Source organism: Micrasema longulum, unplaced genomic scaffold (assembly GCF_059751315.1).
Source record: "Micrasema longulum isolate JH-2025_06_02 unplaced genomic scaffold, ASM5975131v1 h1tg000453l, whole genome shotgun sequence".
Lineage (NCBI taxonomy): Eukaryota > Metazoa > Arthropoda > Insecta > Trichoptera > Brachycentridae > Micrasema > Micrasema longulum.
In genome coordinates, this window is record NW_028277652.1 from 1,080,457 (window position 1) to 1,104,845 (window position 24,389).

At 30.7% G+C, this 24,389-nt stretch overlaps 1 protein-coding gene and 1 long non-coding RNA gene across 2 annotated transcripts in view; one reads left to right on the top strand and one right to left on the bottom strand.

Annotated features, from left to right (window-relative positions):
- Positions 1–24,389, top strand: part of LOC148281485 (agrin-like) — an 808,766-nt gene that overhangs the window by 360,427 nt on the left and 423,950 nt on the right. The window lies entirely within an intron of this gene.
- LOC148281486 (uncharacterized) overlaps positions 1–24,389 on the bottom strand; it is a 281,181-nt gene that overhangs the window by 142,638 nt on the left and 114,154 nt on the right. Inside the window, exon 2 of the long non-coding RNA XR_015822343.1 lies at positions 15,701–15,804. This is a non-coding gene — a long non-coding RNA (uncharacterized LOC148281486). The remainder of the gene's footprint in view (positions 1–15,700; positions 15,805–24,389) is intronic.

Consider the following 24,389-nt stretch of genomic DNA (forward strand, 5'->3'; position numbering starts at 1 on the left):
AAATGAGAAGGTGAGAAGTAAAACAGGACACTTACTTTTCATCCAGAATAAAAAAAATACACAAAAAAACCGCATGTCAACAATGAGCAACATTATTTGAAGTGGAATAGGCGGTAAGGTGGAATGTAAAAAGAATCCATTTGAAAAAAAATAAAATAATTTGACTAGCTTTATCTATGGTTATTTCAGTTTGCTTTTTGTTTTAGTTTTGTAATGGGACATTGGATTCGTGAACTGAAAAACGATTACATCACCATAGACTAACGAACCGTAGTTTTTCTTTCAAAGCGATAGTTGGAAGACCACGCTTATTCATATTCATGGAGGGGGGGTCACTGCTATGTAAGCTCTTGGTGTCACTGCAACCTGTAAAGATTCTATTGTGACGGGTCCCCGTGAATAGTTCTCGCCCTTCAAGCCCAGTTCTATAAAGAGACTTTGTGGAAGTCGAGTTTTTAAATTTTATTAAATCTCCCCCTCGAAGCTCAGATCTGTAAAGTATTGGGCTATCAGGTGGAGGGCAGCTCTTTTACATCCTCGGTTAAACCAGTGGTCCCCCGAGGATGAGGCTTTTTTATGATGTAAAACATCACGTTTTACATAAAATGTGTATAGGTGTTTTCTCATCTGCACTGCAAAACCTACATCTAGACGTTTTAAAAAAGTTCATTCAAGAAAGATGTTTGCTCAATCTGCAGTGACCTGTAAGGGTTCTAGTGATAACCCTCACTTGATTTTGGCGGAGCTTTATTTAAGTCGAAAGCAAAACTTTGCAAGTACCAAGCTACTTTCAACCCTGATAAAATACATCATTCCATCAGGATTTTTTTTATTGATAAACAGAAAGTCTTCTTGATTAACTACATAATTAATGAATCATCTCCCATCTATCAAAGATGTTACTAAACTATATCTGTTTAAATCACGTCTGAAGAAACATCTCCTTTCTCTTCTTTAATCTGTCCTATTTTCTTATTTCCTCTTTATTCTTTTTTTCTACCAAGAAAACGTATTGATTTTGGGTTATTAATATACAAATACAGTTTTTACTATTTTGTGAATCATAAGCTTTTTTTGTTATTTTCTATCGAATATGTTTCGTTACTTGAATTATATAAATAAATCCATTATTTGCTTAGTTGGTTGGAAGAAATTGCCATTTGGCAAAAAGCCCGCAGATGTATAATGAACATTATGTACAGAAAGTTAAATTAGTAAAATAAACTATATTATTAGGCGATAACATAAGTTATGTCCTTTTTTTTCCAAATTGAAGAAGAGAACTAATAAAAAAATTCAATGAAAAGGTGTAATGTTATTTGAAAGAAAATTTTCTGCTTTACTTTAAATTCCAAGCCTTCAAAACGCTATGTCAAATACACAAATGTGAGCATTTTCTATACCTTTTTCTGTTCGCGTTCGATCAAGAGAATAAATTTGCCAAAGCTGCTCAAATAATAAAGAAAAATACCACAGATATATAAAATACTAAGATTTGTAAAGTGAGCGTAGTCTCGTGTCAAACATTAGTCAAAATTTGGCTAAAACGAAACTTGATCAAACCCGGCACAACAATCGCTTCGAGCTCGTAACCGTGTGCATAGCTCCTATAAATTTTAGAAATGCCAAGTTGTACAGTGAAACCGTGCACAAATTCAACCCAAAATACAAATATCCCGATATTCGGCATCTCATTCCATCGGTAAGTGCATAGTAACGCTGTGATATATATGTATACTAGTGGACCCGATGAACGTTTGCTTGCCTGCTATTAGGTACTTGTTTATGATTACATTCCGAAACTAAAAATTATAAATATTAAAATATTTAATTTAAAAAGGTACCTAGGTACTTGTTTATGGTTGAATTCCAAAATATAAAACAATCCATTTTCAACAGGGGTGCACTTTATTCGAAAATGTGATTTACAAAAATGTATTGAATGTCTTTTAATATTATTTTAGTTTTACCAAAAATCCATTAAAAATAAATAAATGGGAAGAATTTATTAGGAATGTAAGAACAGAATCAGATTGGGATCCATAAAAATCGAATGACGTTTTTAAACATTCAAAAACAAACTTTTTTAAACACATTAATACAACATCCTTCCATTTTTTTGTAAATGCAGATTTATGCTTCTTACTTCTTTTTTACAGATTCGATTCGGTTAAGCCGTTTGGGAGAAGTTCGGTGACATCACACTTACAGACGAATTATATATATAAATATTGTAATTAAATAAGTCAAATATGTCAAGGAAAGGTCGTCATTGAAACTGACATTAGCATGCGATTGTTTGAAAAAAATAGTGATGTGAACATCAGAACTTCACAATTAGTCAACGTTTGAGGCACATGTCAACTCAATTGTGAAAAAATCATACCAAATGTAAAATTTCCTCTTCCGGATAGGAAGAGAATTGAATCATGCGCGCACTCTTAGAATTCTTTACTTTACATTTGTTTGAAGTCAATTAAAATTCGCATCTCCCGCTTTGAGCCCTCAATACAAAAAGTACATTAACCGAATTGAATCTATACAATCAAAATTTATATTGTATTACAATTTTAGACGGTTGACTCTGAATACAGGTCCGGATGAATCTACAAACTTACCTAAACTCCAAACTCTCCAAACTCGCAGGAACATGGCTGACGCAATTTTTATATGTAAAACTTTAAATAACATGATGGATTACCCCAAAATTCTATCACTTAATAATTTTAGAGTCCCAGTAACGCGAACCAAAAACCAAGATCTATTTAAAATTTCTAAATGTTCCACTAAATCTTTTTAAAGTTCATTTGTAAATAGGACCTGCAGTATGTGTAATCAGAAATTAAATTGTTTTGATATTAATAACAAATCTTGAACTTCCTTCAAAAATGAAATTTCCAAAAATAATTCAAGTTATGATGTTGCGCTTTGAGTCCGCAGCCTATAATATGCAGGTTATGTGCAGTTCTGTATATAGGGACATTATTAATCTACACTGTATGTTCAACTATAGTAGCATTATTTATTATAATGTGCAACTGTGTGACCAATATTCAAAAGTAGATATATTTTTAATAGTATGCATTACATTTAAATTTTTAGTAATATTATAAGTTTTGTATGATTAGTTATTTTATGTTATATATAATTTTGATGTGACAACATTTACAATAACAACATTATTGACGGCCCCCGTGATGTAGTGGTCAAGACGCTTGACTCACACACGGAAGGTTCTGGGTTCAATTCTCGGTGAGAACACAAAAAATAATTTTATTTTTCTCAAGCCTAGGTGTTCTGTGATGTAATTCACCACTGTAATTGAGCCTCCTGGCCTGTTTTTATGCAAAAAAAACCTATCTATGGTTGACCACATAAAAATTATGTGGAAGCCTCTTATTGGACTTTATGATATGTATATGTAGTAAAATTGTAGCTTATAAATTTATAAATGTCTGTTGGCTTTCCAATGAAATAAAATAAGTATTTTAAAATAATTTGATTGATCGATAATGTTTTATTTCCAACTAAATTTGCTATTTTGTTTTAAGCTTGTGTTTTTGAATTGATTGATATAAATAAATGATAAAAATGAGTTTCTTAACCTACTTCTAACATTATTATTCCGTATTTGAAAAATCTGTTTTTTTGCAAAAACTTCTTCAACGAAATCGGGGTTGATATTTTTAGATGCATATCACATGTTAAAACTGATTACAGGCCAATGCATTTTTTAGGGATTGCGAGGGTAGGTCAATTAAGTGAACACATTTAGAAAATCTGAATAAACTACAGGAAAAATAACATCTTCACTTGGCTAACAAACTTTGGCGGGGCCATAATTTTTCAAAAATCAAAAAATTTAAAGTTAAATTGGCATCGCAATTATTCAGTAACAGCGTTGCTGATGCAATAAATTTTTGTTCGAAAGAATTACTTTTACCTGATTTTTTTTATTAAAATGGGGTCGTTGATTTTTTAAAAAACAATGAACAATCTTTTTGACTTGCTTAATTCTAAAAGTACTAACTGATTCAATTTTTAAAAACCCTTTGTGCAAGAAACAAAGAAAATATTTTTTAATATATTGAAAACACACAAAACAAATTGAATTCACTTGAACCTAAAGATGAAACAGAAGTAGTTCGTTGCAGGAGTAAAATGGGGCTTTATTTGTTTTTTATTTTGCATGGAAAGTGTAGAAAAAACTTTATGACACGCTCGAAACAAACGAAAAATAATGCTCTAAATTCCGTTCCACAAGATGAGCCTAGATCATTTTTAGAAGTATTGTTTGATAATATAATTCGTGCACATTTTTGGTGTACTGACAACCCAACTGCAAGACAATTAAAATCTATATATGAAATAAAAAAATTCTGTTCAAAACGACTTCTTTTGACTTCTGATATGTCTATCTTCAAGTATTTGTTGGATTTGGTCATGCCATATCTTTCTCGGTCTTCCTCGATTTCTGCATCTGTGAACATTTGTATGATCATTTTTTAAAGTTATTCAATTACTGTTTATTTGCTTTACTTGTTCAAAGAAACGCAAAACTCTTTTTTTGATTGCGTCAATAGCGCCTTGCTTTAAGTATATATCTCGACATTTGTGTTAAGTATAGATCGCATTTCAACAGCATTTAGCCTGCTTTTATCCTTGTTTTTTCAGTTCTATTCTTTACTCTTATACATCAGGTAAACCAACCTTAGGTCATCTAGGAAGTAAATACATAATAAAATGTAGATACTTATAAATTTATAAATTTAAAATCGTCTTCAGTTTGCTAAAGTACATTGATTTCTTTCTTAATGCAGTGTCTGTATTTTGCAATTACATTGATTTTTTTTTTAATACAATATTTTTTTTTTTTAAATATGTGTTTTGTTTTATGATAAATTTTTTATTTTTTTTTCCCTATAAAAAATAAAATAAACCTTATTAAAAATACTTCTGATTACAAAGCACTCGAAAACTACATAGAAAATAATATATTACTTATTAAATGGTCATTAATCGCAATTTTACAAATAGAAATATCGATTGTTTCGGGACAGCACTATTAGAAAAGGTTATCAATATAATAACCGCAAGTATAAACTAGATAGAAGACTGACTATTTTTATTGGTTACTTACGTTCTTAATCCAAAAGGTCTTTTATAAACTAGCCACATCGGTTCTCATATTAAAACTTATTATTGGCACTTCTATCTATTCAGTGGAGAATACGTTATTGACTAATTTGTTGAAATTTTTCGTTATTGTGTGTCTTGTCCATTCACTTTAAAAAACACGCATATAACTTAAGTTAACATTAAACATATTAACATTCGTTCCATGGGCCGTATTGCAATGGGATGTAAACAGTATCCTCATTTGAAAAAAAATTAAATTGAATTTTCAGTATGAATAATTGAATATATTGTGTTCATCCAAAATAAATAAAAAATGTGTTATTGTTTATTTTTAAAATAATTACTATGTTTGTACTTACCTGTATTATTTTTGTAAATTCCCCATGGGCGTATTGTAAAATTAAATAAAGGAATAAAATAAAAATAATTCTAGTATTTGTTTATACATATTCAATTAGAGTTTCTCAAACATGATCAGATGACTCGGACAAATATTCGCAATTCCGTACAGTACAGAAAATTAGATTTCACTGTGTTAACAATTGAAGATAACTTTGCTAACTTTATATGGTAATCTGGTCCCGTGTCCTGTCGCAGAAACTATTATATTTTAACTCATGCACGCACACACCCTTTTACACACAATCAAACACATATAACTACATAATATGACTATTATATTCATTGAAACCGAGACTGCATAGGTTAGGTAACACTTATGGAACGCCTGCAGACATTCTGTCCAATTCTTTACCATCTTATAAGTCCACAATATCAAGTTTATTTGTAGCTGCTCGTCAAACTATTATTGACAATTCAATTTCACGAATTAAAAAAAAAAACATACTTGTTTATTTTTATTACCTTATACTTGTTTTTTATTTTTTACTATTATATCAAATTGTATTGTAGTATTGGCAAATACGCATTTCATAGATACATATTTTTATTTCTTATTTTTTCGTGATAATATATGCTTGTTTGTTTATTAACTTAACTTAAAAATGTCTTTCTTGCTTACCGTAACACTTTATTTATTGTTTGCTTTACAGAATTTATTTCATAAGCTTATATCTTTGCATTTTTTGTTTATATGCTTACTGTTTTTTCTTGCATACCTTTGTTATTATTGTTTTTTTTTTCTACTTTGTAAAACCTTTTATCATATCCTTTTTAACTAATTTCCCAATTTTTTTCTGTATATTCTGTTTATTATTTAGTATGTTAGCATGTATTTCATTTTTATTTTTTGTAAATGCCTTTTGGGCGTTAATGAACAAAATAAAAAAATAAATAATATATACTCAAATACATATCATCAAATGTACATTTTATAAGTTTATGTAACTTTAAAAAAATTACAATATTGTCAGGATTTTTAATTGGCTGTGTAACTAACCTCATATTGTCATTTTCGTTATTGCGACAAATTCTAAAATTTTGTCTTGATTTAGGTCAATTTTGATATGTGATCACTCCAAAACATGAGGGTAAATTTTTTATTGTTTTTGAATTTTAAGCATAGAAAAAAAGAAGCTTAGATATTTGATCAACTGTCAGCTGAAATTCGATTCGTATTTTTTTAATAGATTGTCTAATTACAGAAGAATACAAACGAGAAATACGCATTTTTATTCATTGTAATAAAAAAGTACCGTTAATTAAAAGAAATAATAATATACCATTCATTAACAATATTAATAAAAATGCAAAAATAACAATAAATACTTGATAGCAATAAAATCTAAAATTAAAAATTGCGAAAAATACATAAACATATTAAAAAGGGAATTATACATATGCAAAAATAACATTGTAACCAGGCGGCTACCTATACTGTTGAATTTTGAAACGTCACGCAATTTCGTATCTTGGGTACATCATAAATTTCCTATCAAATAATTTCATCACGTCACGAAGTCACCCCTGAGTGGCACCTACTAACGTCACTCAACGAAAGCATCCTCGTTTTAATTACAGTATTTCGACTACGCCATGCACTTTTTATAAAAACAATTCGTAAGGCCACAAAGTCACTTCTTGAATATCGTCTACTGACATCATAAACAAAAATATATTTATTTTTACTGTGTTTTTTTCGAATACGAATCAGAATTTAAAAAATACATCCTTTCATATTTTAACTCGACCTAATTCAATAGTTCTTAAATAAACTTTTTTGAATAATTTAATTAAAAATGTTAAAAAAATCAACAATTTGATCTTATTTTTTTAAGGTATTTAAAAATATATAAATACTTAATTTGGGTGTTAACATTAATCAACCAATAGTAAAATGTAAAAAGACTGAGTTTTATTATTTTATTACTGTGCAAATTTTATGATCATTAAATTCAATACCTTCTTGTCTATTGGAAATGTAAACTAGTGTTGTAGTGGTCAAACTGACATTTGGAAAACAATATGACCAATCTATCTTCTATTTATATATCTATATATCTGTCTATCTATCTATCTATCTATCTATCTATCTATCTATCTATCTATTTATCTATTTTTATGTATTAAAATTCATTGCCGTGATGTGTCTCGCAAAAACTTGAAAATGGCTTGACCTATTTACTTGCTGCTTTTTGCAAAATTTTCTAATTCACGTTCCTAAGGTTAACAAATAATAACGTATTTAATACGAGTATGTTGAGTGGAAAAAATTGGAAGCATATATCGCCTGACTAACTTGCAAAACTCCAATCTCCAAAATAAAAATTCAGGAGAATAAATAAACAGTATAATTTCAACAAATTATACTGTTTTTTCTCCTCACTGAATTTTTTTTCTTTTGGAGTTATGCAATTTAGTCAGACGATATGTGTTTTCATCGATTTTCCAGGGTTCCATTCGACTGAAATGCATAAATTGAAAAATTTGGAGGATGTTGTTTTTTTGTTTAAAAAAAAAGTTTGAATTTTAACGTATAAAAACAACAATTATTTTTAATGGAAACTGAATTGATAAATTTCCTTACAATTTCTTAATTTCTCTATATTAACTTATTGTTAATGGATTTTTAGTAATACGTTAATAATTTTAACTGACATTTGAGACATTTTTGATTATTGGACTCTTACACAAAACACACCACTGTCGGTAAGTAGCGCAGAGTTCGACATTTGCACAAAGAATTCTATATTTGAAAATAATTTTATCTTATGGTTTGGAATTCAACCATAAACAAGTTCCTAGATACTAGTTACAAGAACAACAACAACAAACCATCACGCCGTTTCTCCGTAGGGGTAGGCAGAGAGGATATAACGCCATAACACTCTATCTAGGCATACAGACCTCAATTCCTCCACATTCATACATCTTCTCATACACGCACGCCGATTATTCCTACTTTTGACATGTCCATCTTTAAGTATTTGATGGACTTGATCGTGCCATGTCTTTCTCGGTTTTCCTCGTTTTCTGCATCCATCAACATTTGCATCGTAGATCCTTTTAGCCGTTCTTTTGCTGTCCATTCACTCTACATGTCCAAACCAACGCAGCACCCCTTTCTTGATTCTGTCAATAATGCATGTCTCAGCCTTACACACTTCACGGATCTCGACATTTGTGCACCTATCATACATCGTTTTACCACATATTCGCCTGAGGGATCGCATTTAGACAGCATTTAAATTTCTTTCATCATTATTTTTCCAATTCTATACTTCGCTCCCATACATTATAGTTGGAACTAGAACTCCATTGTGAACTGCTAGTTTAGCCTCCTGCGATAAACATGTGATAATAACATAACATAACATAACATAACATTTGATAATGCTTTTCTTGCATACATCGTAGACTTTTGTTACCAATAATTGAAGGTTTTCTTTGCTGCTAGCAAGAAGCACGGCATCACCTGCATACAGAAGACAGTTAACACTTATTGAATGTACACATTTTGAAAATTATTTAACATGGTTTATTACGGTGACTAATTATTTTGTTAAAAAATATATAATGAATTCGTATTTATTTACGATTTGGAAATTAAACGTCAAAATTATTGCTTATGAAAAATTGTAATTGACCCGTGGCTAAATAGAAACGATTATTTAAAAATAACGCCAATAGTAATTAAACTAAGGTGAGCTAAATATTAAAATTACCAAATAATATTATTTATTATTTTTAGAATCATTGACATGTATTTTAACCATTGCTGAATTCACCCTGGTTTATTCCTGAATAGATGCATGAAAGTTCAACTGTTGTGTTTTTATATGGTAATGTCTACTGTCATCTGTTATGTATCAGAATGCTCTTTTTCAACAAGTAATCATCTGAGCTTTTTTAAGTTTAGCCCTTGATTTTGTTTTGTCTGATGCTCTGCAGCTTCGGAAAAAAAACGTTATATTAAAAAAATAATTACATTACTGTTTTCCTTGATTTATGCTAAAACCGAAAAACACCGGTTGTTTTTTCACTCTCCCGTCGGGGTTGAATTTTTTAATATTCCATTGGAAATAAATCCATCACAAGAGAACCTTAAAGTTTCCACTCAAAACTTTGCCAGGATCGGCGCGTCCCGAGTGATTTCGACGCCAAACGACCAAAAGTCATATTTCACACTCATTTCGAAAGCGTTCAACTTCTCGCGTGACATTCTTTATAAATCTGCACGGTGGCACTTATTAAAGGCTGTCGCGCGCACGCCGAGGCCTCCCCGCAAAGTGTTGCGGGGCGGTGCGGGCGAGCGACGCTGACGCTCCGCCAGTTGATCACAAATCGTCGGTTCGCTACGACGCCGCGACGCCTGCTGACTTCTTTGCCGGTCGGAAACTTAGCCATCGGAAACTTCGGAAATCGTGTGTTCGGGAGTGTTACTTGGTGTTTATTTATATTTATTCGTTACCATTTGATGCCAGGATGTGAAAAGGATTGTTGCCTAGACAGTAAAAACTAACACATTATTCTATATTGTTTACCGTTTTGAAGATCATGTTTATTTATTTACCACTTTTTTTAAAAACAAATGCGTATTGGTTATTTTTTTCACATTAATATCTGACTAGTCAAAACCTGTGTTAAGATACCTTTTAATATATTACATTATATTAGTGACTTGAATTAATTCAATGTAGACAGCAGAAAAGTCCACTTGTTTACAAGTGTTATAAAAATGATAAGATCGTTCAATAAAATAAATTAAAGATTGTTTTATTTAACGAAACTATTATTTTTCCTCTCTTTACTATCATATCTTTATTATAAAAAAGTGTGAGTAGTCTATTTTGCAGAGCGTGGATGTATAGAGTACCTTTATTGGTTTTTTACCAAGAATTAAATAATATTTTTGATGCTCTCAATCATTGTAAAAGTTTAATGGCTACACCTTAAAAAAAATTATACGTCAAAATAAAATCTTTGGGATGATTTAATTAAATTTCGACACTTTTTGACAGAAAGCTGTAGGTTAAATTTTAAAAAATTACAAAAAAAACAACTATGTTTTATAATAATTTCTGAATTTGTTTTTGCAAACGAAAAAAAAAAGTTGCCGGTTTTTTGTAAAAAAATACAAATTTACTCACTAAAATTACATTTATTCCACCCGAAAATCCTTTTTTTTAAATCTACCGGCCTTTAAAACATGTTTTTATAGCCCGGAACCAAAAATACCAATCGGAAAAGATGTTTATTTTTAATATTTCTGTTCACTGAGTCGTTAAATTAAATCTTTTGCCACAAAAAACGTAAATATTCAAAAAATACCTTTGATTATTTTGTAGTTTTAAATCCCTCTCCCATGGATCCTCAAAACAGTTTACAAAATCTCCACAGCAATGATAAACCTTTTAAAAAGCAAACTGTGTTAACATTCCTAACCTGAGATGACACACTTGTCATGTCTGCCTAGATCATGCCATGACTATAACTATTGTACATTTAAATTGATTCCAAGATTGTTTAACTCAAGTTTATTAAATGTGTTATATATCATTAATGCTAATCTATAAGGTTTCAATATACCAGTTGATTGGTTTAAAAAAATAGGTATTTATATCTTTAAGAGTTTTTGAAGACATATTAATTTACAGAATTCATATATTTACCGATGTTAACCAATTGGCCAATATATAAACCGAGGTTTCAAATCTGTTGTGTTTTAAATTTCATGATCATCATTCCCTTTCCGCGCTTCATGGTGCATAGGACACTGTACTGATACATGAATGGCAGCGCATCTTGATCATTGTTGTAACATGAAGGTAAGATGATCTGTCTTACACTTCAGGTTTTAGTCCAGGGACTATGAAATATTCCGGTGTGACAACACCCTATTTAATAAATATTTTAAATCAACCATGTCAGGAATTGAACCCGAGACCTTTCGCATAGTAGGCAAACACGCTGACCATAACACCAAAAGGGCGAGTTTCAAATTTATGTTTACGAGTTATTATATTTATAACTAAATATATTATTATTGTTTTACAAAATTGGTTCGCAATTAAGGACAGTTTTTTTTCCAGAACACGATATGCGCTTAAATCGTAATATTTTCAGAGAGGGTTTGTTGTGATTCACTAGAACCTCGCGAATAACATTTGTTAAAAAAAATACGCCTTACAACTTAGTCTTATTGTGAGTTGACAGTTTTTTTTTTAAATTTCATTGGCACCCAATTTAAAATATTGAAATTAAGGGTATTTATGTTTTTTCGGGAATATAATTATATACGATAAAATATAGTGTTTTTTTTAAAACCAGTATAACTTTAAATTTTTTTAAAGACAGTTTTTAGTGTGTTTCGGTGATTGTTTTTCAGGCAGTTCATGCGTTTTAATGTAAGCTTTAAATTTAAATTTAAAAAAAAGAAACGGCTGGCACGTTTTGAAAAAACGATGGTTATTATCTAATCATTAACTATTTACATGAATTTTTTGCTTGAAATAACTATCGTTTAAATTTGTTTACTCAAATTTTGTCATTTAAAGGGTTTTATTTGTAAACCGACAATATTACCAAATAGATAGAGCACAAAAGAGAATACAGAAGTCAAGATGATAACGCGGCTAAGCAATCTGTAATGCATATTATGTCATTTTGTCATAGTTTTTTTATTACCTGTTATAGTTTGCTTTTTCACATTTTTTTTTTTAACGAAATAACCATTTTAAACGTTAAATAATTTAAAACAAAGATGAACAGAAAACGAAACATGTACATTTTCTTAGCACGAATGTAGAAGTTTTACCTGAAAGTTTTTAGCTTTTCGTTCAACACGTCTCTTTCAAACGCTGGTCAGCTTCTATTGACTTTCTACAGTATATTTTTAGTATATTTCTCATACACTGCGTTCATACCACGTCTTCTCGGCAAATATTCTTGTCCCTTACATGCACGTGTAGTGAACCATACTGCATCTCAATTTTTATATCATCTCCTGACTCTTATTTATTCGGATTCATGTAATATTCAAACCGAACTTTTCAAGATGGTTTTTGTTGATTTAAACCGTACGACTGAACCTTCAAACGTATAGTATTATTATTGAAAAACAATTTTGTATCTCTAAAATCTAACATATTATAAATTTATTTTTAGGAATTAATATCTTGTTTTTGTCGGTATGAAAATACTTTTGCATTTTAACTGTAAAATACATTTTTGATGTTTCAATCAAAAGTTTCTAAGTCAAATTAAAAAATATCGAGATTTTTTGTTTAGTTTTAGTACTGGATGGTATCTTTTACCAAAAAACTAAATCTTCTCAAATTTTTTAAGTTATTACAAAAATTAATAATTTATTGCATATTGATCAAGTCAGTCTATAATCACCAGTTACAGAAAATATTGGCAAAACCAACTTTTACAAAACGCCATACTAACACAATACATAGCTGATGCTTTGTTCAATATGAATCAAAAATTAATTTAAATCAAAAGTGAACTACAGATTAAAACTAAGCGTTTTTTTCTATGTAAAAATTTTAATCTTACTTTGCCGACAATCAAAAAAACTTACTTTGCCAGTTATCGTTATATTTATTATTTATTTTTGCTTTATTAAGTTAGTTCATCTAATCTTAAGAACTTATATAAACATTTAATAATATTACATTTTTTTAATTAAAATTTCCGAAGAATTTTCGAAGATTCCGATTCTATTTCACACACAAAACTGCATTCTAAACTCGCATGAATAATTATCGCTGGTATGGTTCTTGTACATATCAGGAATCGAACCCGAGACCTTTTGCATGGTAGGCAAACGCGCCAACGACTACGCCACAAGACCGACAGTTAAGAAATTACTTGTTAAAATAAATATTTTGTACAACAATCGGAATAAACGCATTAAATTTTTAAATTTTATATTTGCAGCATTAAATTTGTGGTTATTTATAATAATAATTTTAATAAAACAACTTTGTTTTTAACCACTAATTTTTATTTTTTTTCCACTGACTTGTTTTAAATCAAACAAGCTTCTTCGTCACAGTTTACGTTACTAATAATTTATATCCTGTTTTATTGTATCCATGTTTTCTAAATACTACACTTGCATCTAAAAAGTAAAGTTTTTTTTTTTCGAAGGGTGGTAATTTGAGATGCGTATTTTCGAAACTAGACAGGAGTGGACTTAAAGCAATATTGTTTATTTGGTTATTATTTTTTTTTCTTATTATGAATCACATGTTGAAAATAAAATAAGACAACTTGAAAATCTTAGAAATCAAAAAAGTGATTCAAAATAAGAAAAAAATAATTTATAACCAAATAAACAATATTTCTTTTCGTCCACTCCTGTCTAGTTTCGAAAATATGCATCTCAAATTACCACCCTCTTAGGAAAAAAATATTTGATTTATTCGCTCCACGTGTAGTATTTACTAAACACGGATAAAATAACACAGGAAACAAATTATTAGTTACGTAAACCGTGACGAAGAAGCTTATTTGCTTTGAAACCGGTCAGTGGGATAATAAAACTAGTTATTAAAAACAAAGTTATTTTATTCATTTTATGCAATAACTTTATATTATTTTGTTAAGTTATTTTATTAATCCGCAAAAAAGGTTAATTTTGTATAGTTATAATTATATTACACAATAACGAAGGTGGAAAAGCAAAAGTTCCTAAACGACATTTAACAGGTTTATAAAAGAGCCAATTCATTTTTCTTTTAAATAATGAACAAATTTCATATATACTTGTGACTTTTATTTTGACGTAATTCCAACATAGTTTTAAATGAATAAAAAAATATTTTTTTACTTATTTAAAAAACTTTAATGGGCTCTTCTGTAAAGTTGGTTTCATAATTATCATTATTATTATTTTAATTATAACTTTTATTATGGATAACGTATAAAGCGCCATTTTCGTAATATAATACTTCAAGGGTGCTTTGCAAAGTACTAATATAAATAAATAAATTTGATTTTAAAATTGTTAATTCGTAATTTTAAAAAAACAATGTACTTTGTCATCAAATGCTAAGGATCTATTCAAATAATTTAGAGAACAAGTAAGTTTTAAGTTTTTTTTCTGAGACATCACTTCACTCTCACAGTTTTGCACCTCTGCTAGGAGAGCATTTCATGCTGTAGGACCCGCGACCGCAAATGCGCGATCGCCGAATTTAGTTCGCTGTTTGCGTAGAGGTTTAATTACTTTTCTTCTCGAAATGTCTATGGGAAACTAATGCCTTTCCACAGTCAATAAATTATATTCAAGTACTCATATGTAGCTTAAGAACAGGTACTTTTGTACCTACTGACGCTGCTATAAATACTTATATTCTTGCGAGTCAAATTATTTTTGCCAACTACAATATTAACACCGTAAGAACAAATTTTTATTTTATATCATTTTTTGGTCGAAAAAATTATCTGTTTTTTTTTTTTCTAAGAAACAGCGTATTATAGTCAACCACTATTTTCTAGAGTTTTCTCAGAGAAAAAATATATTCCATGAATCTAACACACATCAATAAAGTTTTTCTCTTTTTTGCTTTCATCAAAATTAACAGATAGAAAAATGTGCACAGAGAGTATTAGAGTTTATTGAACTAATAACCAACTGTAAACTTGCGTCACGGGTTCGATTTCCGCCAGTTGCAAGAAAAAAATCAAAGATAGATTTTTTTCTCAAGTTGTCTGGGTGTTGTAATGTATTTTTCTTTGCCTCTTTCTAAATCCCCTATAACTCACCTGCCGACAAGCCTTAAAATAGAGGCTTAGCGGGTTATTCCTTTTAGTAAAATAATTTATTTTTCTTAAAATACCAGTAATGAGGAAGTTCAGTGCCATGGGAAATTGAATATTAAAAATGTTTTCATAAACGCGGTAAAAATTAGAGCATTTAATTGCTAGGTTAAGTTTCTCTAAAATGTATGAGAAAATAATAAAAATGAACCACTTTAAATGACATGACGAATTCTTGTGAATTAACCAGTGATGGTGTTGTAATATATTTCCAGTTTACGGGAAGTCAATTCACCAATCTGCAAAACTCACTGTAGAGAACTTGTAATGTCACAGGCGGTAATTTCAAAAGGTCAAAACTTTAATATATGATGTGCGATGATAATACGATATGTAATATAAAATAATGATAAAAACGTCTTTCTAAATGTTATTAAATATTTATATTTAACCACTTACTGACTTTTCTACGTCTACCGGTTTCAAGACGTACTCGTCTTATTATCAAGACACCAATTAAACCAACATGCAAAACCCACTAAACACTTTCACCATAGTTGTTGGACAAAATAGAAAAAAACAACCCAAAATGCATTTTAATAAGCAAACCTTCCATGCACCGATTAGGTTATACTAGTTTTTTTATGTTAGGGGAGAAATAGTTGAAAAAAGTGGCAGGGGGTGAAGTAAGGAAGAGATATGAAGGTGTATGGTGGGTTTTACATGTTATTCAATTGGTGTCCTGGACAAAAAGACGGGTACGTCTCGAAACCGGTAGACATAGAAAAGTCGGTGAGTGGTTATACACAAATATTCAATGACATTTGGTTAAATCTGTGACCACAAAGTTAATGCTTGAAATATTCATTATAAAATGTGCATCATCTGAGAAGACGATTTTTCAATAAAAATCGGTATTCGCATTTAGTAAAATATTTTACCATAAATTTAATGCTTTGAATATTAATAAAAATGTCTCAGCTTCATATTTATATAAATAATTCTTCTATACGTGTGTAATGTCACTGAATTTCTCTTAAACAGCTTAACCGACTTACGTGCGGTTTTTAGCGAAATGTAAATCTTTGCGCTGCGCGTGTTCGTATATATTTAAATTTTCAATCGAATATGTAAAAAAAAGTAAGAAGCATATTTTTTTTAACCACCTACCAGGGTTGCATTCGATGAGAATGCATATACAAAAAAAAATGGAAGGATGTTGTTTTTTTGCGTTTAAAAAAGTTTGTTTTTGAATGTTTACAAACAACATTCGCTTTTATGGATCCCTGTCAGATTATTTCCTTACAACTCTTATAATTTCCTGCCATTCATTTATCTTTACTGGATTTTTGGTAAAACTAAAATAATATTAACTGATATTCAATACATTTTTGGAAATCTCATTAATTAATAAAATGCACCTCAGTTGATGAGAAGAGCCGAGTTTAACATTTGCAAAAAGAATTCTGTGTATATTTGAAAATTAATTATTTCATGTTTTGGAACTCAACCATAAACAAGTACCTAGGTACCTACTAATCAATGAAGAGTCTTTTTTCAAGCTAATAGCAGGCAAGCCAACGTTCGGGCAGGACAATGTCTGTCAAGTCCGCTAGTACTCTTTAAATAACGAATTTGAAAAAACACTGAAATTTTTTATTTAATATTTGGTTATATTATTTTGTAAAGATAATTTTCACATCGTTTAAATATACTCAAATGGCGGCAAGTGAAATTTAAAATTGAGTTGGCATTCGAAACGGTTAACTGTGCAATAAACATGCAGGTTTATTGATCACGTAAAAATGCAGGAGTGGCGCACTACTGACTACTGTTACAGTCCCCGTCCGTAGACAGGTAGACAGGGATGTTCCTCTAATTGACAGCTTAGCGCGACGGAGACATTATTTCGCTCTTGTTATTCGCTTTGCCACCCCATCCTACTAACTCTTCTCCAACACATAGAAAAATTTACGTCACGATCTACGAGTAGCTACTTCGTATACATTTACGGATGTAAGAATTATTCTGTCACATTTGAGCTTTATTACATTACATTTATTTTAAATTTTCTACACTAAAAAAGTCGGTTGAAAGAAGGCAAAATATGATGTATTTTTTTTTAGACGTATTGAGTTCATCAGTGGCTAAGAATGATATGTCACATTTTTAGACATTCTGATTTATATTTATCACCGAATTAGTCTCAATCAGATCTACAATCAGATAAAATATAGTATGCCTTCGTTTGATAAAGTTAGAGAATATAAGCCGTGTCACTTTATAGAAGGAATCGTGTGTTAGAAATACCACATTGTAAAACGAGGCTCGCACAGAGACATGCATATTTTATAGGCCCAAAAATTTTTAATTCTTTTTTTACTGATAATATTTCAACGATTCCAAACTTCAAAAATTTTCCTTCTTTTAAAAAACATGCACTATCCTGGATTCAAACTAAAGATATGAATTCTTTTTTTCTATGATTTATTTTGTTGCCCTTTAATAATAAGGAATATTTTTGTGTTTTTTTTTTTTTAATATTTCCTTTTTTAATTACTAAAAAAAAAACATATTATCTTTTACAGAATATTCTATTTTTTCTTTTTTATGCTTTAAAAAAAAATATAGCTGTTCATTATTTATTATAGGAGCAAAAATTCATGAACATTTTCTTGTATACCCACGAACAGGCCATGCCTTTGTGGGATTTTTTGCTTACTATTTTTCTATTAATATATATTTCATTGATATGTAATTATGCTTAATTTTTTAATACTCTGTTCTATTATTATATTTATTGTAAAAAATCAAAAAATTTAAATAAAAATAAAATATATATATAATATAAGTCTATTTTTCTATTTCCGAAAATGGAAAATTGAGGCATGTCACCCGACTGTATTTCAATGATTATTTTTGAACCAGAAAAAATGTTATTAAATAAACGAAGTTATGTTTTCTTTTATTTTTGAAAACCACAAAGTTGGTGCTTCAAATAATAATCAATACCTGCCTGACGAGATAATATATGGTTTTAATTCGTGTTATGTTTTTAGTATGCAAATAAAGTGAAACTCGGTTCTTATGTTAAGCTAATTTCATTTATAAAGAAATAGTTTTAATGAACGACAAATTGACAAATTAATATATTGAGTTTGGTAGATAGATAGCTGGTTTTAGCGCTCTAGCGATATCCCCAGACCTAATGTTTTGAAAAGTTTAAAAACATGTAGGTTTATTAGGCTGTTAAATAATTCTGTGTGTGGAGGAGGGATCTAAGCGTCTACCTGTATTTGTTTACTGTGCAAATTGTAATAATCTTCCACCCAAAAATCACACTGACTTATTTAAAATTGAAATAAAAGTCATTGTTACATTTTTTTACACTCGGCGTTTTAAAAAAATATAAGATCAAGAGAAGAAAAATGATCTGCCTATGCATATTTTCTTAAAAAACAACTTTTAATATACCATTTTTATTTATTTTTCGGTTGATTAAAGGCCAAATTCAAACGTTTTACATGTCTAAATAATGTTTAATTATGAACTTAAAGTAAAAAACAATCCAATAAAATGCACAGAAGTGCATATGAATATACTTCTCCGTTGAACAATTACTACAACACTAATAGTAGAGGTCCAGAATTAAACCGCCACTATGGTCAAGTAGTTCAAGATTCTTTTCCTCAAGATCCTCGCTACAATCCATCAATATATAATAATACCGCTGCTCAAATCAACCACAGACCTGACTCGTACGAAGGAAGTAACGACAATACTTTACGAGCGGAAGAAAGAAACTGGTACATAGAAAACACCCGGAACACTGATAATTACTTCATAAGAAATCACGAAACTCTTCCGAGAACATCAAAAGATCAGCAAAAAGACAATGACAAAAAGCAAGAATGCGAGAACGAGACTGGAGTCACGCGCAGAATCGGTGCCAACGGAAGAATCAGGCGGAAAGAAGACCGATGTTCGTGCGAGTGCTGGCCAACAATCACTCCAGCAGTACCAGCAAATGAAGATTTGCAGCAAAGTAACAAATCTGTCAATCAATCAGCCGTTGATATGGTAGCTTCTTACGGGGTTTACCAAAACCCCCACGACGATGATGATCAGTCAGGATTCGTGAGGATCACTAATAGGGGGTATCCTTACCAGAACCAGCAACAAGGAGTTGTAGTGAATGAAGCCGGCGACAGTTCAGTGGTTCCCCGTGGGACTGAAGTGGTAGACAATGGTGATGAGAGTAATTCTCTCGACAAGTGCTGTGGATTACTTACCGGAGGGAGCAATGTTCCCGCAGCTAGTGGACAAGAAGTGGATTGTTGGGTCACGTGTTGCAAACCAGCTATTTTCCTGTTTCTTTTGATTCTGATGGTGGTTGTGTTCGCTCTGGTGTCTGGACTATTGGTGTACTATAATTGTAAGTATTGAAATATTATTTTTATCATTTAGCTTAAAGTTGTCTTGTTTGACAATGTAATAATGGTATTTTCACGATTGATAATAATTTTAATAAATTTTATATAGTTTATTCTATATGTTTTTGGCTCTGCACTATTTATCTATTTTACTGGAATAAAAAATGTAATTGTAATCATATTGATCTGAGGTGAATGATTCATTTTCATAGCTAGTAAAAAAAACAAATCATCTTATCTAGATTTTTTATTTCCTTTCACTAATGGTTTGTGAAGCATTAAAGTTTTCAAAACAGTAAAAGTTTTACCCTAAAGGTTAATTACAATTTCGACAAAATATCATCATCATATTCCCTTGCCGCACCTAATGATGCATAGAACACTGCATTGGTACACCAACTGCAGCGTATTTTGATCGTTTTTTTTTTGTAACTTAAAGGTTAGATTATCAGTCTTACGCTTCAGGTATCAGTCCAGGGACTATAAAATATTTAAGTGTAAAAACATCGTTTTAAATATATGTTTCATACCAACCGTTTCGGGAATCAAACCCGAGACATCTTGCTTGGTAGGCAAACGCGCTGACCAAACAAAAAACATCTAAAAAAATAAGCATATTACATTCTAAAACCCTAAAAATGTGTTTCCAATTTCTCAAAACGAAAATATTTTTAAATTCATTGCTTTTTATCTCGTTTCTGATAGATTACAACACGCAATAAATTCAATCATAAACATTAACTGCATGTCGTTCAGGAAGATAAAACCCTACCTTAATTTTATATCTGCGCGTGCTTTACGACCCTTAACCGTAAATTATTTTTACGCCATTGATATTTTATATAATTTTTTTTATTATATGCTTCTGTAAAAAAATTATGCATGACATATTGTGTTTTATCTGGAGCATAAAGGGGATCTTTATGTTTCCAAAACACCACAAGTACCGCTGTAGCAGTTTACTTTCCAAAATCGTAAAACCCTTTCAGCCGATAGGGATGAGTCAGTGGATCCACCCCGCGTAGTAAAGTAATATCTGATGGCAACACCCGCGCTATCTTTACGAAATGGTGTATTAAAATTTATTCCGTAAGGCACGGCACCCTCCCGCTGTGTGGTCCTGTGTAATATATTGCTGGCTGTAAAACTGCTTCGGCGCACATTTCACACTACTGTTTGGACGAGCGACGATGCACCATTTTATACTGCACCGAATAGCTTAATCAAATTACCCGATGCATTGAGCTTCACTTTAATTTGAATTAAAGGTAATTTGGCTTTGTCTCTTTTAACTTTTTTAAAAATGTTACGAAGATATTTTTTTACAAAATTAATCACAATGAGGAAGTTCAGTGGTTTTTTTCAATTTTTTTATTTGTTAATAGACTGTTAAACTAAGTCAATTTTTTTTTTTTTTAATTTTTACATATCGTATTATCGGCGCTACGATTTTTTAAAGTTTTGTATTTCTGAAATAACTCCGCGTGTGACGTCAGAGGTTCACTTCCGCTTATTCTCATTCAGTTCTTCCTATTGGTCCAGAAGCGACAAGCAGACCGGAAATCTTCCATAGCTCTCAGATCATAGGTTGATTCACATGAACCAATGACGTCATTTAAAGTAGTGCGTTTTTATCAAAACATTTTTTATTATTTTTTCTGTACATTTTCAAGAAACTTTGCCGTAAAATTTAATGCTCTAATTTTTACCCCGCGTAAGAAAACATTTTTTGTATCCAATTTCCCGTAGGGCTGAAGTTCCTCATTATTTTAAGCAGGAGTAGAAAATATTATTTTGAGAAGACAGTGTAACGTTTTCAATTAAACCGTGTTCTAACGTCAATATTCTCCAATGTCAAATACATAGGTTATATCATACAAAAAAGGTGTTAATCTAATGTTTAACGATTTTTAAAATAAAATACAGACTAAGCATCTTGTAAAAAGAAAACAGTGGTGATTCAGAAATGAGTCATGTTCTTTTTACCTGTTATTAAATTGAACAGATTTCTTTTTGATTTTATTTAATATTTATTATGTTGTGAAAAAAATCAAATTATTTACTATCACACCTTTAAAATTTATAAATATTTTAAGCATTTTTAATTGAATTTCAGAATATTTTCGTAAAGACGTTTCTAGCGTCCTTAAAACATTTTGGCAACTCATTAAACTCTTTATCCTTTATAAAACTGGTTTTACACAAATCAAGCTTGTAAGAATGCGTTTTTTTTTACTCAAAAAAATAGAAACGAGTTACATTAAATTCTATTCAAAATTCAATAAAATATTCCAATTAGTCTCACCTTAGGAAACATTAAATTACCGTCACTTTTCGTTTAATACTAATTGTAAATATCATTATTGTACTTGGTACTCTTCAATATGTTTCATGGGAGTAATCTGCTATTCCATTTTAAAAATTACCATGATTACCATTTAAGAAAATGTAATCATGCCCATATTAAATACCGTGAGTAAACAAATAAAGTTATGACTTTTTTTTCGTTAACACTTTTGCATTAAAAGTTACCGATTCGGTCATCTGACATGCCTTCAATTTCTCATTTAACGCCCGATGGTAATTTTAATACACTTTTCAATATATAACCCTGAACAAATCGGTCCCCGGAGTTTATTCGAGATGAGTTTTCAATTCAATAATTAATATTGAAAACTAATGCACTAAGGTGCCCGTGGCTCGAATTAGGGTTAAATTTATGTAAAAAGCGTGAAGCAACTTATATGTAATTTTCCAGTTTTCCGCCCGATTGCCAGTTCATTGAATTGCATTTATTTAATGTGATGCATTATATCCGTGGATGCACTCAATGTATGGATTCAATTCATCGCGGTAAAGCACGAGCTCACTTTTTCACTGAATAGGCAATTTGTACAAATGAAACCACCCTGCGGTCTCCCTTACGTCGCAACCCCGCTATTGTATCGGAGAGCGATATTCATGCACGCGATCGCTAGCGGCTATGAAGTTTCTCTAAATTGATTGGATGCGCTGCTGGGCCCTTTATGACATTGTGACAATGTCACTTAGGTGATTAATTTCGCTTCGTTTGCAAAACAAACAACTTTTCGAAAAATGCAAATAATGTTAGACTTCTTGAGGTGCCTTGTCAGATCCCCCGAAGTTGGCGATCATTACAGCGAAAGCATCTCGGTCCTGCGCTACTCCGCAGCCAGGACAATTGCTTATTGTATGTATTCGCCATAGTAATTCCTGGGAAAAGGTGACCAGAGTGGTTTCCCGTTGCCTACTCTGGTGGATTTTTCTGTCGGGGTTACCTTCCCTTAGCTGGTTGGTTCTGGTTTGCAGGCGCCAGAAACTCGCCTTTCATCCTTTCGTTATCTGCTGCGATCACACCGTTATGATTGTGCGTCCATCGTCCGGGGTTTGCGACGTGGACGCAAACGAGTAGGACTAGTCAGTAGTGTTGCCGGTGGAATGCAACTGGGCGTTTGCAGCATTTTATAGAATCACACCCTCCAGCAAGATGTGACTCACTGTGACCCTACTGACAGTTTGAACCTATTACATAAAGTTAGAACCGTTATACATAAAGTTTATATTTGAAGCACTAACTTCTTGGTTATTTATTATAATAAAACAAATAAAACAACTTTGTTTTTAACCACTAATTTTTATTTTCCACCGACCGGTTTCAAAGCAAACAAGCTTCTTCGTCAAGGTTTACGTAACTAATGAATTGATTCTTTTTTTTTTTTTTTATCATGTTCACTAAATTCTGCAGTTAAATATGTTAAGAAAATAACAAGTTTAACGATAAAATATTTCAGGAATTTTTTTTTCATATTTCTTGTATCGTTCTATCGCTTGGAAGTCACAGTCAGTTTTTCGACGATTATAGAACAATATTTTATTATTTTTTAGATCTCAAGAGGAAAAATTGAGAGAAATTTATTGAAGAATTATTACAAAAGCGTCAAGGAAAAAGATACAATTCTTAAAGGTGTAACATAAATCAGCATTAAACTTTGACCACATTAAAAGAATCAGGTTGAGGTCTTGTGGCTAGTGTTGCGGACTTATAGATTAGAGGTCAGGGGTCACTTGACCCTTACTTGATTCCCATTTTCTAATAGCGATTGATTTACAACTCGTTAAAAATGGCCTCAAAATTGGAATATTTGGGCGAACCGTATGGACGTAAATATTTATATGTTTTTCGGTTTTTAAAACTTTTATACGACATTAAATATTTTCAATATCTAAATAAGTGCAACTGTATTTTAGATCAAGTAGGATGCGTTTGGCGTGGCGTGGCGTAATAAATTCAATAAAAACAGTGCAGCTTTTATCGAAGTAAATTAAATGAATAAAAGGTAAGTTACAACATTTAAAAAATGCATTTGAAGCAATATAGGGTTAATTATTCTCTTTAGTGCATTCAACGTAATTGAATATATGTGTGTATGATTATTTAAAACATTAATTTCTATGTCAATTTTTTTAATAAATGATAGTAAATACTTGCATATAACCATCTATCTACTAATTTTTTGATGTCTTTATGTTTCGAGACATACCCATCTCTTTTTCAGGACAATAATAACACTTACATGTAAATTCCACTCATTTTTTCTATTACTTTACTACCCTGGTAAAGCT